At 33.5% G+C, this 14,968-nt stretch overlaps 1 protein-coding gene across 6 annotated transcripts in view; it reads left to right on the top strand.

The window, feature by feature from the left end:
• Positions 1 to 1,086: 1,086 nt before the first annotated feature.
• Positions 1,087 to 14,968, top strand: part of SLCO1C1 (solute carrier organic anion transporter family member 1C1) — a 101,268-nt gene continuing 87,386 nt past the window's right edge. For all 6 annotated transcript variants that reach the window (XM_043968824.1, XM_043968825.1, XM_043968827.1 and 3 more), the window contains exon 1: positions 1,087 to 1,518. The gene's annotated coding sequence lies outside the window, so the exon portion shown is untranslated. The remainder of the gene's footprint in view (positions 1,519 to 14,968) is intronic.

Below are 14,968 nucleotides of genomic sequence, written 5' to 3'. Positions count from 1 at the left end.
TTTCCAGGACAAAATTACATCAAAGGCAAGACTTGAAGACAGGTATTCCTGATTCCCAGGCCAGTTCTCTCATCTATTATACTCCTTCTACTCTTGTGGGAGTAACTATATTAAACATGAGCTGAAGCCTGATGTAGTGGGAAAGGGACTGGACTTGCAGTCCAAAGACTGGGTTCAAATCTGATTTTTGCCACACTCTAGCTGTGTGATGATGGGCAAAGCATTTCCAAACTCTGGGCCCTAGGTTCTTTCCCTCTTTTATTGTAATAGATAAGAGAGCTGGGGTGAACATTCTCTCATATCAATTAAAGTTTATTAACCTGAGTCTTTCAAAGCAAAGCTGAGCATTTGACTCCAAGTAGAAGAATAATAGTTTTTTAATCCCAAATAGTTAGGAAGTTCTAAGGAGAAAATTTCCATCTGTGGTCCTTATAAGGCCCAGATGAACTGAACTTGCTTTTTTTTCCTATTATTTGATAACATAAATACCTGGAAAATAAATCTTCTCTCCCCATGCCTCTGACAATGTGAAACACAGTTCCATTATACATTAAACCTGTGGCTTGAACAACAAAGCCCTTCAACCTTCAGTTGTACTCAATCAGTCCTGGGCATTATTTAAAACCCACTAAACTTCTTTTCTCAGAAAAGGGATTTTCCTAGAACCAGAGTCATTCATTTCTCTGTAGAAACAGCTTTCTTGGACCAGGTTTGAGGTTCAGTGCCAGGGTTTCAAAACTTCTGTTCTGAGTGTGAATGATTCAGCATGTCTCAGAGAACTATTTTTCTGACTGTGTAGGGAGAGCATAACCAGAATGCATCTGAAATGGTGTATTGTCTCTACAGGTGCTGGAATGCCCCTTATCATAGTATCATGCAGGGATTTAACCCAATAACCCTATTTTAAATCAAAAGATTTCAGTAATGTTTCTCAAAGGGAGTTTGGCAACCCCCAAAAAAAAATCCTTGGGAAGCAAAGGGATTTCTGCATTTTCTCCCCTCCTCCTGTTTCTCTCTCTCTCTCTCTCTCTCTCTCTCTCTCTCTCTCTCTCTCTCTCTCTCTCTCTCTCTCTCTCTCCTCACATTAACACACACACACACACACTCACAGACACACACAACCACACACAACCACACACAAAGAAAGCTTTATCACGTGTAGCCTTAGGCTTACAGCAAGTTGCAAAGAAATGGCTCAAAGGCTTGAACTGTTTCTGTTCTCAGGAAGCTGAGATGCCGTCAGCGCCTTTGCCAATGTGGCTTGGGTACTGCAAGCTTCAAGTGGAGAGGGACCGTGAGAAGAGAGAAAGGAGAGCAGACTGCCCAAGGGGGGCGGGAGGGTGGAAACTTCATCTTTCATCCCTCTTTTCCCCTTATCTGCTCCATCTGAGCCTGTCTCACCTCCCCACCCAGGACAGCTTTGGATAAATCTCTTCTCTAACTTTATCCTGAGGACTGTGACTCCAGTCTACTACAGCTTATTGAGAGGTATCAGCTGGCTTTGATTTCCACTTCCAGGTAAGATTTGATTCTTCTGCCTTATTTTGTGAATGTTTCTAATCCAGAAGTGCCATGAATTCAATCTTAATTTCCCATTCTTAGTGGCCTATCACACAACCAAAGTGGGGCTTTGAAAGTAGATGTGCCCCTTGTGGAGATGGCCGAACATAAGAAGAAAAGTATGAGAGGGAAAGGAGACAGGATGGAAATAGCTTCCATTTCTTCTTGTTTCTGTGTGAATATATATATATATATATATATATATATATATATTTCTAGTAAATATACATATATTATGATAATTTCACATTAATCCTTAGACTCCATTATCCAGTACGCTATGTATATTTTTTGATCCACTTCAGGTATCTCATGTGGCAAGATAAAAGAATAACATTGATATAAGTAATGCACCATAAAATGTGATAACCAGAAATGGGGTGGTATATATGTATGTGTATTTGCATATCTATTTATATAAATGTATATAACATATCATATATGCTAATTATGACAAATATACGTATAAACATAAAATCATAGATTCATGTTACCGTCATCATCTCTAGACACCCCATTCCAGGTCATACCACTTGGCATATGTCAACGTTATCTTACAGGCTATCCCCAAAGGATTCTGTTGTCTTGCTATATGGGAGGCCTTAGCTGGAGGAAAAAATAGTGAAGCATTCTGAATAACTGGGTTTAGAGATAAACGGGATGTCCATAACTATTTTAACTCTTGTCTCTATGTGGAAAGAGTATGAAGTACCATATGGGTTCCAAATAAGTATATCAAAAATATATTAATTATATAGCAAAGGTTAAAATCTGTACATTTTATTTGACATCATAATAGACCAGCTGATGATAAAAGGGTTTAATCTCAAAGAATGGTATGAAATGAAAGAGGATTTATTTTTTGTATTTTTACTGTCACCTTATGTTTTTGCCCATTGTTTTCCCTTCAACCCTTCTCCCTTTTAACTCTTCATTGTAACAACACCACAATAACAACAGCAGTATTTGTCAACTGATATAACATACACACCTGATCATACATACCACATGGCACAGGTATAGTTCCAACTAAAAGACCTTTAATAATGGGCCAGAAACTCCTTTCTATTTTATATTTGAATCATGTGTGATGCAAATATTACCAAATGTCTTTCAAATCTCAAAATTTTCTTTCCAAATGGTAGAACCTTGATTAAGTTCAGCCAAATGTAAAAATATTTTAAATAAATGTGTACCTCAGTTATGGACTGGAAATCAAGATGAAAAGAATAGACCTACAAGGCCCTAAGACTCTTTAGTCTTAACATCAACTTAATGTCATTTAGCATTCTAGCATACTTTATCTGAAAGACCATGGTGAGGACTCTAAACCTGTAGCTTTAGTGTGAGATCCCTTAGGTAATTTTCAGGGTTCTAATTCCAGAAGTAATTTTATTCTTAGAAAAATATCCTATATTAGATGTTTCTTAGTATTGGGTGCCGTTTTGCTCAAATATGACATCAATGAATATGACTAGAGTTCTTTTATTACTGATAACTAAATTATTTCTGCACTTATATTAAATAGATTCATTCCAATCCTTCCAAAATTGGTATGAATTAATGTACTTTCAATACATCCCTTTAATTTAAGTTTTTAATACTGTTGCTACCATGCTATTTTCATATAAATTAATGCAATTCTACAAGTACCATGTTTTTATTTATATGTTTAGTTTTAATGATAGCATCTTTGTACAAATATTTCTAAACATAAGCATTAACTCAGGTAACTTCAAAACAATAATTTGCCAACTGAAATCCCTAAGTGCCAATGTGCTTATTTGAGATAGACAGATATAGATATATAGATATAATCCTGTAAATAATAGTAATGCATTAATTTTAGCAAGAAATAACAGAGTGGGGCAGCTATAACAGAGTGGCACAGTGGATAAAACACTGGCCCTGGATTCAGAAAGACCTGAGTTCAAATTTGGCCTCAGACATTTGGCACTTACTAGCTGTGTGAACCTGGTCAAGTCACTGCCCCACCAGAAAGAAAGAAAGAAAGAAAGAAAGAAAGAAAGAAAGAAAGAAAGAAAGAAAGAAAGAAAGAAAGAAAGAAAGAAAGAAAGAAAGAAAGAAGGAAAGAAGTGAATTATCATGGCTACTGAAGTTGCCCCTATTTGTGGCCTTGAAAGAGTAACAAATTTACCAGAGAAAGGAAAAAGAAATGACAAAGGGGTAAAAGTAAGAAAGCAGAAGAAAAAGGAAAGAAATCATTACAGGTAAAATAATTAAGAAGAAAGGAAACATTTATTAGCACCCAAAATGTGCCAGATACTACACTAACCTATATTCTCATTTTTCCTCACAACAACCCTTAGTGACAGGTCTTATTATTATTCCTATTATACAGTTAAAAACACTAAAGTAGGCAGAGATTGTGACTTGCCCAGGGTTAAAAAGCTAGTCAGTGTTGAAGGCTTAATTTGAACCCAAGTCTTCCTAACTTTAGGCCCAACACTCTGTGTACTGCACCACCTAGCTGCCTCTAGAGAATATAATGATGGAGGAAAATGAGTAAACAAAAAAATCCAAAACAATTAGTTAATATCATGTCATAAATGAAAATGAATTGAGGTAACCAGAATATATCTATACACACATATGTATATATATATATATATATGTATATATGTGTGTGTGTATGTGTGTATACATATGTTATATGTATACACAAACACATATATTATGTCTGTATTCACATACATATATACATATATATGTATATAGAAATAAAACTAGATCTATTGCAGAAATCTGCAGAAAATCTTCAAGTCAAGAATTTAAGGAAGACCTGGCATCTAAAATTGAAATCAGTGGAAGCAAAAAAAAGTTGAACAGGAAAATCAATAACTTGTAACATTTGTTAAACAGTGAGACCTGGATTTGTGAAAATGGCAGAACAATTAACAAAACTATATGATAAAATAGCACACCTGGAATATTTGAGATCACTAGTAATTGAAAAAGATCGGTCAGATGATTTTAGAATTCATGATATAGTTGAAATAGTAGTCTCAATATGACCAATAATTTGAAGGACTAGACATTTCCTGTAATCTTCCTGAACTTTCAATACTCCCTGAAATAAAAATTATGCATGAGATAAAGTAATTGTAGCTATCTTCATAGGCAAAGCTACCATGAAATTAAAGGAGGTTAACAATATAATATATTAACCCAAAAGAAGGCTAATTCCTAATATCTAACATACTCATTCAACAATCCATACAACTCCAGTCTCTATACTCCAGAAGGGCAGCAAAATATGACCTATAGGCTCACACTCCTGGATCTTCCCAGCAATTTCCTCATTGTTGCAATAATCTTTGCAATCATATACTTTCTCTGTCCATACCCATTATGTAGCAACCAACCATGAAAATCAACTTTGCCCAACCTTTCATCCCCCTTCTGAATAGGTAGACATATGAGAAAATGGAAGAGTTCTTGGAGTAGGGTGGCTCTATAGCAGCACACTAAAGAAGATAGGAAAAAAGGACAGTGAGTGTGTGTGTGTGTGTGTGTGTGTGTGTATGTGTGTGTATGGATGGGGAGCCATGAGCCTTCACTAAGCTGAAGGGAAAGTGTACTGAAATCGATAGAAAGAAAGAAAGATAGATAGATAGATAGATAGATAGATAGATAGATAGATAGATAGATAGATAGATAGATAGATAGAGATAGAGAGAGAGAGAGATGGGTGGATGGGTGGATGGGTGGATGAATTGATGGATGGATGGATGGATGGATGGATGGATGGATGGATGGATGGATGGATGGATGGACAGATAGATGGGTCCAGAAGTCACATGGGGCAAGGGCTGAAGCCAATGAAAAGTAAATTCAGTAATGTGGGAGGAGGAAGACCTCAAAGAGACAACTTAAAGATCATACTTCTTCCAGAAAAAAAAGCAAAACAAAAAACATGGAAGTCTCCCCTTCCAAAAAAAAAAACCCACCCTGAAAACTAGAAAGCAAGAAAATTATTCAAGGAAATTACACAGAAGTTTTGAATACAGAAAAAAGCACTATCAAAAGAATCCACAGTTCACCCCAAGAAAAACACCACACAACAAAACAAACAACCCTACCCTGCAAACTCCAAGAAACATAATGATTAATTTTAACAATTTTAATAACAACAGATTCTGCAAATGACCAAGAAAAATACCTTTAAATATAAATGAATGAAAATTCAAATAACAGATTATTCTGAACCCATTATAAACCACACAATGTAATGAAAAAAAATGTTTCCTAAAGCGCTAAGAAGCACACGGTACAATCCATGGTGATATACCCTGAAAATCTTAGCCTGATTATCATGGCAAAGATGTGGCACAGTGGATAATATGCTGAATGTTGAATCAAGAAGACAAGTTTAAATTTGGCCTCATTTGCTTATTAGCTGTGTGATGATAGGTAAGCAATAATCACTGTCTACCTCAACTTCTTCATCTATAAAATGAGTATTACTGTAAATTTTACCTACCATGGTTTTTGTGAGGATAAAGTGAGATAATATTTGCAAAGTAATTTGTACATGCTATATAAATATGATTATTATATCAATGAAAAATGACAAATTTTCCATAAAAGTGATCTGATGCACTTGTATAGAAAACAACAACACACACATAAATACAAGCAAATTATCTGCTGGGTAAGCACCACTGAAAACAGAATAGTGAATTACAAGTTTATATATGTATATATATATGTGTGTGTGTGTGTGTGTGTGTGTACCCCAGAAAAGGGGTGAAAACCTATAAATTGAAAAAACACCTATAGAGTTAACATTAAGAGAATTCATTATAATAGTACCCAACAAGAAAAAGATGAAAACAGATGGCCAAAGATTAGTTCAGATTGTCAAAGAATGCCTGAGAAAACATTGACTAAATTTCACAACACTACACTACAAGTGTCAGTGTTTTATGAGACTAAATAGCAGAATGGAAGAGCATATAAATGGGGAAATGAGAAAAAGAAGACACCTGGAAATGTGTGATATTCCCTACCAGGTCAATGGTAAACAATGAAGAAAAAATAACTTATGTAGTCTCAGGAAGAAAAGAGGCTATAGGATAATGGGTGAGATGGGAAATGGAGGGATTGTTCAATGGTGGGAGGGAATCCCAAAGAAGATTACTGCCTTGGGAATGAGATATATTCGATAATATTACATGAGGATCTTAAATGGATGAAATCTATAGGGATATGATGCTCAGAAAGAGCACTACATCTGAGTTGTTGTGTCTCCAAGGACAGCATTCTGCTTCAAATTGAGGGTAACTGGGAGCAACTGATATCTAAAAATGGTAGAACATGGAATCAGTGAGATAACTTCATGGTATATGGGAAATAAAATTATTGTAGGAAGAGAAAAATCCAGTAACAAATGTGCCTAATCAGGAATACAGGAAAAAATTTACCACAGGGAACACACACACACACACACACACACACACCATATTCTTCAGAAATAAAAAGGAAAGAACAAGATATATAAATCAGTAACAGAGGAACTGTTTAGAAGATATTCAAAATAGGTGCCCTAGAAGCTCTAATTCCATATAGAATAAACAGATTGTGGTTTTATAAATATCAAAACCATGAGTCACATAATAAAAAGGTAGGATAAAAATGGAAGAGAATTAATGAGTGTTTGGAGGGAAATGGGTTCAGAAAATGAAAATAAAACTGACAAATAAAGGATGCTGAAGGGGAGAAGTATGATTTTTCTTCAATGTAGGTGAGCTAAAAAAGAGGGCACAATTAGAAAATTAGATAAAAGCAGGAAATAAAAATTAATAAATAAGTAAAGTAAAACAAAAACTAGAAAAAGGAATGACAAATGGACAGGGACAGGGTAGATGAGGATAAGGAAAGAACCTTTGGGAACAAAGTTGACTTAAAATAGAAAAGTAACTGAAGAAAAAAAATGTTGTCCTTAAAGAGAAAGAAGAAATATACTAGAATTTACAAAATTCATATTAAAGATAAAAGGATGAAAGTATAAACTTAAGCCTCATAACTTGAAAAGTGAAGGAATTAATTAAGCCCATAAAATGAGAGAGATTGGAGAAGAAAACAAAACATCACAATTTGTCAATTACAAGAAATATACCTGAAATTTAAGACATACACAGAATAAAAATGGTTTAGAACAAGTTTTACCATTCATCAGGAGAATCTAGAGAAGCACAATTTGCAGTCATGCTATCAGATGGGGCAAAAACAAAATTCAGCAATATAAAAAGAAATAAACAAGGAAAATACATTATACTGAAAAGAGTCAGAGACAACAGTCCAACATCAATATTAAACATATATGCTTCAAATGCTTCAACACTCAAATTCATAAAGAAGTAACTAAATGAAGACAAAACTAAAAGAAAGATAAACAAAAGGGGAAAATAAAGTACCAAACAAATTGATAGAGAAACTGGATATTAAAGACTTATGGTGTCTTCTAAATGTGAATGTTATACAATATGCATATCCTCAGCAGAACATGGAATAAATATTAATCATGTACCAGGAAACAGACATTGCAAATGATTGTAGAAAGGAAAATAAGAAGAAATTTGAAGAACATAATACAATTATTTATGTTTAGGGAACATAAAAAATGATATAAACCCAATGGACAATTGACAATTAAATCCTAAAAAAAGATTTGTTGGACTGAAAAACAAATCATAGAACAATTAATAACTATGTAAAATAAAACTATGATGATGAAACAATAAACCCAAATTTCTGGGATGCAGCTAAAGTGTTACTCCAGGAGAAGTCCTACAAATGTATATTAACAATTAAAAAAAACAACAAGAGCATTGATGAGCTGAATATGCATTTTTAAAATAAGAAAGCCAGGAAATTGGTAAATGCAAAATAAGAAAGGATGAGAAACTGAAAATTCAAAGAGAAATAAATAAATCAGAATCTAGAAATGACTATAAAAATTACAACCAAAATTAAAAGCCAGTCCTTTGAGAACACTAGCAAAATTGATAATCCATCAGCCAATCTGATTAAATAAAAGATGGCAGAAAATCAAATCAACAAAAAAGTCAAAGAAAAAAGGTAAAATCACCAAAAAGAATTATAAGAACCTATTATGCACATTTATAGGCTAAGAAAATTAATAACAGAAAAGAAATAAAATATTTACAAAAATATTTTATACTTAATCAAACAGAATAAAAAATGGAATTAGTTGTAAATGAACTATCAAAACAAAGGGAAAAAAAAAACTTCTGGCCCTGACAAATTCACAAAAGAATTATGTCAAAATTATAAATAACAATTGGTATAAGTACTACTCAAATTATATAATTTAATAATGCTTAATGCATAAATGAGAGAAGTATAAAACAAAGAAGTATAAATTAATATAAATGTATATAAATTTTAAAAATGTAAATAAAATCCTATCAAATAGGCTTCAGAAATTCATCCTAGAATTCATTACAGTGAGGGTTGATTTATATAAGGGATGTAAGGATGGTTCAACATTAGAAAAACAATTTAATTTATTGTATGGAAGATGAAAATATCCAAAACCATATTGTTTTCTCAATAGAAACACTGAAGTTTTTGGCAAATACAACACTCATTTATGTTTAAGACATTTACAAAATATGAGTGTAGTGGAACCTGTTTAACATAATAATAAGTATCCATCTAAACTGAAAAGAATGCATTATATACAATTGGTGTGTACAAGAATATTTCATAATAAATTCAGGGATAAAACAAGCAAGTCAACTCTCAATGTTATTATTTAGCATAGTCCTAGAAATGCTAACAATGGACAAAAAGAAAAGAAATTAATTGTATGAAATAGGCAACAAGGATATAAAGCAGTTACTATATGTTGATAACCTGTTAGTTTAATTATAAATTACTAGGGAATCAGCAAAGTTAGTCAGTAAACATTTATTAAGTGAATACTATATGCTGGGCATGTACTAAGGATAATAACTGAGACAAAACTTTGGCAACATTGTAAGCTAAAAAATATACCCCCCAAATAAAGACTATGTCTATACAATAATAAAATCCAAGAAGTAGTAGAAAACTCAATTCCAAATAACTATAAAATGCATAAAACATACTTGAGAATCAATTTACCAAAACACACAAAGTATTTGTATAGATTAAATTACGAAGTGCTTCTGAAAGAAATAAAGAAACAATTAAATAGCTAGAAGAATATTCAGTGTTCATGGCTGAGCTATGCCAACATAATAAAAATTATATTACCAATTTTACTCAACAGTTTTAATTATCTCTATCAATAAAACTATCAAAGGGATAGTTTATAATACTGGATATAATAATAACAAAATTAATTTGGAAAAACAAAAGACCTAGAATATATAGGTAAATAATTTTTAAAAGATCATGATAATGAGGGAATAGCAAATTCATGCCTCTATATAATAAAAAAGAAATTTTAGAATCCATTTAGTATTTGTTTTAAAATTGAAGAATAGTTATCACCATTATAAGTTCATTCTTGTATTAGAAATACTAAGGGGGCAGCTAGGTGGCACAGTGGATAGAGCACCAGCCCTGGAGTCAGAAGGACCTGAGTTCAAATCTGGCCTCAGACACTTAACACTTACTATCTGTGTGACCCTAGGCAAGTCACTTAACCCCAATTGCCTCACCAAAAAAAAAAAAAGGAAGAAATAAAGAAAGAAATACTAAGGACAATAAGACAAAGAAAAGAAATTGAAGGAATAATAGGCAACAAGGTAACAAAACTACCACTTATTTTGTAGATATTTTGATATTATGCTTTGAGAATCCTAGAGAATCAATTTTTTAAAACACCTAATCAACCAACAACTTTAGCAAAGCTACAAGATATAGAATGTATTTATACAAATCATCAGCATTTCTACATATTACTAAAAACAAATAAACAGCAGAATGAGATCAATAAACATCACTTAAATAACAGTAGAAAGTAAAAATTATTTGGGAGGCTACCTGCCAGAATACATAAGACCTTTATGAATACAATTACAAGCCACTCTTTGTACAAATAAAGACAGTTCCAACCAGATGATTAAATATTAACTGTTCATAGATATGCAATGCTAATATAATGAAGATGGCAATTCCACTTAAATTTATTCAGTTACATACCATGTAAACTGCCAAATAATTACTTAATTGAGCTAGTAAAAAATAATAAAGAAGTTTATATATAGGAACAAAAGATTAACTATCAAGGAAATTGATGAAAAGAAGTGAAGGAAGAGACCCTAACAGTACCAGGTCTCATAGTATAATACAAATTGATAATTATCAAAACAATTTGCTATTGGATAAGAAAGAATGTTTAATCAAAGGAATATATTAGATACACAATATATAGAAGTAAATGAATACAGTAACCTTGTGTTCGATAAAATCAAAGATCCCATTTATTGGGGAAATAACTCACTATTTGACAAAGACCATTGGGAAAAAATGGTACATGTCTGGCAAATACCAGGTATAGAGCAATATGTCACACAGTATACAAAGATTAACTCAAAATGGGTGCATTGTCTATGCATAAAGGGTGATACCATAAACAAATTAGGGGACCATAGAAGAATTATCTGTCAGATGTATGAATGGGAAAATTTCATGACCAAACAAATGATAAGGTGGATAATTAGAGATAAATTGGATCATTTGGCTTATATTAAATTAAAAAGGTTCTTCATAAACAAAAGCAATGTTTTCAAAATTAGAAGAAAAGCAGAAAACTGAGGGAAAAGATGTAGCAAGTTTTTCTCATAAAGGTATAATTTCTCAAATATATAGGGAATTGAGCCAAATTTACAAAAAATAAGAGCCATTTCTCAATTAGTAAATGGTCAAAGGATATGAACAAGCAGTTTTTAGAACAAACTAAAACTATCAACAGTCATGAAAAATGCCCCAAATCGTGAAAAATTATAAATATTCAAATTCAAACAATTCTGAGGTATCATCTCATACCCATTAGGTTGCATAACATGAAAGAGGAAAAATGACAAATGCTAGGAGAGATGTGTAAAAATAGGTACACTAAAACATTGTTGATGGAGTTGTGAGCTGGTCCAGTCATTCTGTAAGAATATTTGAAACTATTCCAAAGGGGTATAAATTTGTGCATACCCTTTGACCCAGTAATTCCACTATTAGGTCTTGAACCCAAAGAAATAAAGGAAAAAGAAAAAGGATCCATTTATGAAAAAATACTTTTAGCATCTCTTTTGGAGGTGACAAAGAATTTGAAACTGAGGAAATATCTATCAACCATTAATGACTGAAGAAGACATAATAGATGGTTGTGAAGAAATACTATTGTGTTACAAGAAATGATGAATGGGACAAATTCTTTTTTTTCTTTTTTAAACTTTTTATTATAGCAACAAACATTTATTTTATTTTTTCCAGTTACATATATTTTTTAGCATTTTTTTTGTGGGGCAATGGGGGTTAAGTGACTTGCCCAGGGTCACACAGCTAGTAAGTGTCAAGTGCCTGAAGCTGGATTTGAACTCAAGTCCTCCTGAATGCAACCTAGCTGCCCTGGGACGATTTCAGAAAACCTGAGATTTATAGGAACTGATGCAAAATAATGTTTAAACCAGAAGTAAAACTAGGAGAACATTGTACACAGTACCAGCAATATTGCAATGATAAGAAACTGTCAATGATTTAGCAACTATATGTGTGTGTGTATGCATATTACCCAATAGGTAAGCAGTCAAATGATATGAGCAAAGAATTATGAAAAGAAAAATTCAACCTATTAACAACAACATGGAAGAAATAAGTCAACAAGCATTTTTAGGTGCCCACAATGTATTGGGTACTATTCTAAACACTGATAATACAAAGAATGGCAAAAGCCATCCATTCTTTCAGTGCTTTCAAGAAGCTCACAATAGATTTTAGATAGATAGATAGATAGATGGATAGATAGATGATAGATTTATTGATTTTATATATATATAATAGATTTTATATATATACACGCATACACACACACACACACACACACACACACACACACATATATATAAACTATGTACAAACAGAAGATAAAGTTTGAGAGCAGGCATTACCATTAAGGAAGATCAGAAAATGCATAAGGTGGGATTTTAGATGAGACTTGAAGGAAGTCAGGTAAGGCAGAAGGCAGAGACGAGGAAGAAAATAATTCCAGGCAATTTGGAGGTGAAAAAAAATACTCCAGAATCTGAAAAGCAGTACATTATGGGAAGAACACCAAGGAAATCATCTTTACTTGATCACAGAGTACATGGAGTGAAGAAAGGTATAAGAAGACTGGCAGGGGTTAGATTACAGATTACTTTAAAACACAGAGGATTTTATATTTGACCCTGGAGTAATAGAGAGCCACTGGAGCTTATTGAATAGAGAGTGACACTGTCAGACTTCAACTTTAGAAAAAAAAATTTTTGACAGTTGATCGAAGGTCTGGAATGGGAAGTTATTTGGGGTAGGGAAACTAACCAGCAGGCAATTGTTATATTCCAAATTGGAGTTGATGAAGACTATACCAAACTCAACATATCCACAACTAAAGTCATTATCTTTCTACCCAAACTCTCCTTCCAAATTTTCCTATTACTGTCAAAGGCATTACCATTCTCTCAGCTTAAAACTTAGTGTATATCTTCAACTCATTACAATTGCTCATTTCCCATATCTAATCTGTTGCCAAGGCCTGTGGATCTCACCTTTTCAACATTTATCCAATATGCTTATTCTCTTCTCTGATACTGCCACCTCATGCCTGGACTATCACAATAGCCTACTGATGGATCTGACCCCCACAAGTCTCTTCCCTCTCCAGTTCATCCTCTGTGGCTTTCCTAAGGCACAAGTCTGACCATGTTACAACACCACTCCCACCACCACTCAATAAACTCTAGCATCTCCCAGTCATCCCCAAGATCAAATATAAAATCCTGACTGGCATTCAAATCCCTTCATAATGCAGTCTCTCACCCACAACCTTACCCTTTTCCATTTGCTTATACTTTATGCCCCACCAAGTTAATACAGTTACAATGGCCTCCTTGCTGTTCTCCAAATAAGATCATTGATCTCTTGGCTCTGTGCATTTTTCCCATCTATTCCCCATTTCTGGAATGCTCTCCCTTTTCATCTCTACTTCATGGTGTCGCTGGATTTCTCAATGTCACAGCTATCATCCCATCTTCTACAAAAATCTTTCCTATACTCTGTTAATTCTACTGCTATTCTTTAATTATTTCTAATTTATCATGTATAAAGCTTGCTTGTACATAGTTTTTTGCATGTTGTCTCTCCTTTTAGAGTGCAAGCTTCTCAAGGGAAGGGACTATCATAGCACAATGCCTGCCACATAGAAGGCACTTAATAAAGTGCCTTTATTAAGGAGAGAAGAAGAACAAGCATGAGAGATGTTGTGTGGGTAAAAGTGACATATTTGGCAACTGATTGAATGAATGAGAGTAAAGAGTTGGTTGTGAGGGGTGGCTAGGTGGCACAGTGGATAGAGCACCAGCCCTGGAGTCAGGAGTACCTCAGTTCAAATCCGGCCTCAGACACTTAACACTTACTAGTTGTGTGACATTGGGCAAATCACTTAATCCCAATTGTCTCACTAAAAAAAAAAATAATAATAAATTTTTAAAAAAGAGTTGGTTGTGAGTCTAGATATATCAGAAGATGGAGGTGCCCTTAACTGGAATAAGGGTATAAGGAAGGGAATTGGTTTTGGAGGAAAAGAAAATGTTCAGTTGTGAACATGTTGAGTTTGAGGTGTATATGCAACCTTCTTTGTGAGATGCCCAATTAGCAGCTGGAGATGGGAGGCAGCAGATCAAGAAAGAGGTTAAGTAAATATCCTCAGTGGTAGGGTAAATACGGTGTACACAAAAATGATAATTGAATCCCTGGGAACTGATGATATCTAAAAATAAAATAGTATAGAGGGGGAAGGGAGAAGGAAAGAGAAGGGAGAAAGTCCCAGAAGGGAAGGGAGAAAGTCCCAGAAAGGAGCCTTATGTGGGATGCCCAGAGTTAGTGGGCATGGAATCAATGAAAACTCAGTAAATGAAATGAAACTTTTAAAAATTATTAATATTACAAAACATAAGAGAAATGCATTCAAAATAACTCTAAGGTTTCACCAACACATTTACAAAGATAACAAAAAAGGGGAATGTTGGAGGGATCATTGAAATAAGCATTGTGAAGCTATGAAACATTACAACCTTTTTAAAAAGCCATTTGTAATTATGCAAAGAAAGTGACTAAATGCTGATAGCCTTTGACCTAGAAATTCAATTACTAGAAATATACCTCCAGGAAGTCATTG

Source organism: Dromiciops gliroides, chromosome 5 (assembly GCF_019393635.1).
Source record: "Dromiciops gliroides isolate mDroGli1 chromosome 5, mDroGli1.pri, whole genome shotgun sequence".
NCBI lineage: Eukaryota > Metazoa > Chordata > Mammalia > Microbiotheria > Microbiotheriidae > Dromiciops > Dromiciops gliroides.
The sequence above is the reverse complement of the archived record's forward strand: the minus strand, read 5'-3'. Positions and strand labels throughout refer to the sequence as shown.